The 5,506-nt window shown below is 36.8% G+C and overlaps 1 pseudogene; it reads right to left on the bottom strand.

The window, feature by feature from the left end:
• Positions 1–510: 510 nt before the first annotated feature.
• On the bottom strand, positions 511–2,316 carry LOC128574083 (zinc finger BED domain-containing protein 5-like; annotated as a pseudogene).
• Between the last annotated feature and the right edge of the window lie 3,190 nt (positions 2,317–5,506).

Below are 5,506 nucleotides of genomic sequence, written 5' to 3'. Positions count from 1 at the left end.
CCCCAGCGCATTCCGGCCAGGGAGGCTGCCTCTGCTCCTTCTCCTGCTCTGCTTATACCTTTCCTGCCACTTCTTCGTTGAGTTTCAGTGTTCTCTCTTGGATCACGTATTTGAAATGTGACTCCATATATACCATTCTGGTTCTTCTAAATCAGTGGTTCTCAACCTTCCTAATGCCGCCACCCTTTAATACAGTTTCTCATGTTATGGTGGCCCCCAACCATAAAATTATTTCGTTGCTACTTCATAACTGTAATTTTGCTACTGTTACGAAGGGTAATGTAAATATCTGATGCGCAGGATGTATTTTCATTGTTACAAATTGAACATAATTAAAGCATAGTGATTCATCACAAAAACAATATGTAATTATATATTGTGAAATACTTATTTCTAATTACAAATAAATGAAATTTTGTCTTGGAGCATGGTGTAGCATGGGTAACAGTCTTACTATAACAACAGTAAACTATTGCTACATTTTGCGACAGTACGCATAAAAAGCCAAGGTCAGTGCGAAGGTTGAGATTGCATCTTTCTCACCAGCTCAGAAATTCCTGGGGCAGTCTTTGTAAGAGCACAACGAAGATTATCTTCCACAAGACTACTTCTGTGTTTAGACTTGATAACCAACAAGCTGGAAAACCTTGTTTCACGAAGTTATGTTGTTGGAAATGGAAGAAGAAGGCACAACACAGTCTCAGACAGAACAGGATGTGACTGCAAACACCTGATCCAGAATTTTGTAACTGGCATTGTAGAGAAATCAGTTCTCACTGCATCGCTGTTAGTAAGTTCAGTGAACTCCTCTTGTGCTGTCTCAGGAACATCTTCAACTTTGACTGTGAATGGGCTTCTGGCAAGTGCAAATGGGGTGTAGGTAGATTTGGCAAGTACAGTGAAATTTCATCTGCAAGCATGTGCAAGTGTCCTTTCACAGAAGTTATCATCGTAATCCTTTTGTCTGGTTCAATGTCATGTTCCTCAAAGAAAGCAGACAAGGCAGGCAACATGTAAGTTTTATTTTCATCTGATTTTTTTTTTTCCTTTGCCAACGCTGAAGTTTCATTTGGAATGATCAGATCTTTTGAGACCAATCGAGGCATGTTGCATTTGGTTCTTGCAGTGATAAATTTAACTCATTCAAGATGGCAAAGATGTCAACCAAGTAAGCTATTTTCTGCAGTTCACTTTTATCACTGAAAAGTGGTTAAATTGCGGTCTTGCTTTCTGATTTCAAAACGTCTTGAGTTCATCACAAAGCTCAAAAACACAGTTTAAAACTTTTCCTCTCGACAACCATCTGACTTCAGTGTGAAATAGCAGAACATTGTTCAGCGCATCCAACTCGTTGCACAGTTGTGAAAACAGTCCACTGTTTAAAGTTCTCGCCTTTACAAAATTGACAGAAGTCATGATGCTTTTCATTACTTCTTGTAACTCTTGTGGTAGCATCTACATTGCTAATATTTGCTGATGAATCATACAGTGAGTTCCGATGACTTTTGGTGACTCATTCAGTACCAAACATTGAAATCCAGATCGACATTCTAGCAGAGCTGGAGCACCATCTGTGCAAATACTGCAAACCTTTTCCCAAGAGATCTTCTGCTCTTTCAGAAATGAGCCAACTGTGTCAAATACATCACGTGCAGTAGTTGTCATTTCAAGGGGTTTGCAAAAAAGAAACTCATCTTTTAAGTTGCCATCATTAATATACCTCACGTAAATCAATAACTGTGAACAGTTTGCAACTTCTGTAGATTCATCAAGCTGGATACTAAATATTGGAAGTGGAGCAGATTTATTTCCTGGATTGCCTGATCGAGAGTATCAGCAGAAATATCATCTATTCTTCTGCAGACAGTGTTGTTGGATAAGGAAATTGCCCTCAATTTCATAACAAATTCATTTCTGATCGTAACTCGAACAATGTCTTTGGCTGCTGGCAACAGTAAGTCGTCAGCAATGGCGTGAGGTTTCATAGCTCTGGCAATTCTGAGTGCCACCAAATATGAAGCCTCAATGGCTGCTACGTTTTGTTTGTGGTATTTGCCACCAGTGTCAAGTCTGGCTTTCTTGAGTCCCTCAGCTTTGCTTTTAAAACAGTTGGTATCCTTGCCGGCAAAGCTTGGATGCTTGCTATCAAAATGGCGTTTTAGTTTGTTCAGCTTTATAGAGTCGGCTGATAGAACTTCACAACAAATAACACATTGCAATTTCTCAATTCCTGCTGTAATTATTGAGGTAAAACCATACTGTAAAAAAATTCTTACTGTATTTTCTTTTCTTAACGTTCTTCTCTACATGATCCATTGTCAGGGATGGTTTGCTAATGAAAATAATATAAAACAATAGCTTTTTTTCCTGCAGTTTTTGGCTGGGACTGGGTTTGAATCCACCACCTCAGGCATAAGAGCCAGTGCCTTACTCCTTTGAGCCACAGGCACCGCCCTATAACAATAGCTTTAATAATACAAAAGATACATGGCATACTTCAGTCAATATAGTTCATTAAAGTTTCCTATGATTTACCATTCTCTGTTTTTTTTTTTTACATACCTGTTACTATCACAAGAGGTCAGTATTCACATCAACCACAGCTGAATATAAAGAAACTGATCAGGACCCCCAGGGCAATTGAAGCAGCTTCAAAAATACACTACTGGGACCTGATCAAACTAAAAAGCTTCTGCACAGCCAAGAACACAGTAAATTAAGCAAGCAGACAGCCCTCAGAATGGGAGAAGATATTTGCAGGTTATCTCTCTGACAAAGGTTTAATAACCAGAATCCACAGAGAACTCAAACGTATAAACAAGAAAAGAACAAGTGATCCCATCGCAGGCTGGGCAAGGGACTTGAAGAGAAACTTCTCTGAAGAAGACAGGCGCACGGCCTACAGACATATGAAAAAATGCTCATCATTTTTAATCATCAGGGAAGTTCAAATCAAAACTACCTTGAGATACCATCTAACTCCAGTAAGATTAGCCCAAATCACAAAGTCCCAAGACCAGAGATGTTGGCGTGGATGTGGAGAAAAGGGAACACTTCTACACTGCTGGTGGGAATGCAAATTAATACATTCCTTTTGGAAAGATGTTTGGAGAACACTTAGAGATCTAAAAATAGATCTGCCATTCAATCCTATAATTCCTCTACTAGGTATATACCCAGAAGACCAAAAATCACAAATAACAAAGATATTTGTACCAGAATGTTTATTGCAGCCCAATTCATAAATGCTAAGTCATGGAAAAAGCCCAAGTGCCCATTGATCCATGAATGGATTAATAAATTGTGGTATATGTACACCATGGAATATTATGCAGCCTTAAAGAGATTTTACCTCTTTCATGTTTACATAGATGGAGCTGAAATATTCTTCTTAGTAAAGTATCTCAAGAATGGAAGAAAAAGTATCCAATGTACTCAACCCTACTATGAAACTAATTTATGGCTGTCATATGAAAGCTATAACCCAGTTATAATCTAAGAATATGGGGAAGGGGGAGAGGGAGGGGAGGGAGGGGGGAGGATGGAGAGAGGGAGGGTGATTGGTGGGATTACACCTACGGTGCATCTTACAAGGGTACGTGTGAAACTTAGTAAATGTAGAATATAAATGTCTTAAAGCAATAACTAAGAAAATGCCAGGAAGGCTATGTTAACCAGTGTGATGAAAATGTGTCAAACTGTTTATAAAACCAGTGTATGGTGCCCCATGATCACATTAATGTACACAGCTATGATTTAATAATAAAAACAAAAAAGACTGATCAGCATCCAGATTAAGTTATATATATATTTTGTTATCTATATAACAAATATATAATATATATATTAAGTTATATATATATTTTGCAGTAGTTGATGATTTTACAGTACATGATTTTACATTTACCCTGTAATAATAATTCATGAAGTGTCTTTTTACCTCCAACACTGCTGCTTTTAACAGAGTAGCTGCTTTCTACACAGGAGCTGCTCTCCACCCTGTAGCTGCTCTCCACCCTTTAGCTATTCTCTACATGTGTGACTTGTCCACTTAAGTCCTTTTGGTGCCAACCCTGTCACATACAACTGTATTTGTATGAGGTGTATGTGATGGGGTTGGGACAATGATGTCATCACGCAGAGTACTCATATGTGGGCAAACCCACCTGGAGACAGATAGAGGAGAGGTGTCTCGGTTCCTAAGACCATCGGAAATATGTGTTTTCTGATGGTCTTAGGCGACCCCTGTGAAAGGGTTGTTCAACCACCAAAGGGGTTGAGACCCACAGGTTGAGGACTGCTGTTCTAAATGGAGGAGGCAGACACAAAACTTCTAGTTAGCCATCTTGAACTTCCAACTGATCTTTTTTTATTTCTGTGGCATTGGTTGTAATGTTGTGTCTCTTTCATTTACAATTTTGTTTTCATCTTTTTAGTCTAGCTGAAAATTTGTGAATTATGTTTTTCTTTTCAAAAAACCAACTCTGTCTCATTAATTTTTTTCTGTTTTTTTATTCTTAATTTCATTTATTTCTGGTTTAATCTTTATTATTTCCCTTCTTTGGTTTTGTCTTAGTCTGTTCTTTTTCCAATTCTTAAACACGATGTAAAAATCCTCAACAAAATACTAACAAACCAAATTCAACAGCATATTAAAAAGATCCTTCATCATCATCACGTGATACTTATCTCAGAGATGCAAGAATGGTTCGACATATGTAAATAAATAAACATCATACTCCATATTGAGAAGGACAAAACCACACGATCATCTCAATAGATGCAGAAAACAACATTTGACAATATTCAACATCATTCATGTTAAAAACTCTCAAAAATAGGCATAGAAAACATATGCCTCAACACAGTACATGCATATATAACAAGATCACAGCTAGCATCATACTCAAGTATTGAAAAGTTGAAAGCTTTTCCTCTAAGATCAGGAGCAGGATAAGACTGCCCACTCTTGTTACTTCTATTCAGCAGAGTACGGAAAGTCTGACACAGAGCAAGTACACAATAGAAATTTTAAAAATGTATCAATATAGGAAAGAAAGCAATGAAATTGTTTTGTTGGTTGATGACATTATCTTATATATAGAAAAACTTAAGGGTTCTACAAAAAATGGTTAGAATTTATAAACAAATTCAGTAAAGTTATAAGTTACAAAAGTACGAAATCAACATATAATAATCATTAGTATTTCTATACAATAGCAATGAATTACTTAAAAAATTTAAAAACAATCCTATTTCTAATAGCATACATTTAATCAAGGAGGTAAAAGATTTGTACATTGAAGTCTATAAAACATGGATGAGAGAAAAGTATACAAATAAATGGAAAGACATTCCATGTTCATGAACAGGAAGAATGTGCTATTTAAATGTCCATCCTACCCACAACTATATACGGGTTCAATGCAGTTTCTATCAAAATTCAAGATCATTTTTCCCAAAAAGAGAAAAAATAATTCTACAATTCATATGGAACCAAAAAATA

Source organism: Nycticebus coucang, chromosome 21 (genome assembly GCF_027406575.1).
Source record: "Nycticebus coucang isolate mNycCou1 chromosome 21, mNycCou1.pri, whole genome shotgun sequence".
In the NCBI taxonomy this organism is placed as follows: Eukaryota; Metazoa; Chordata; class Mammalia; order Primates; family Lorisidae; genus Nycticebus; species Nycticebus coucang.
This window is presented reverse-complemented; position numbering and strand designations above follow the sequence as displayed.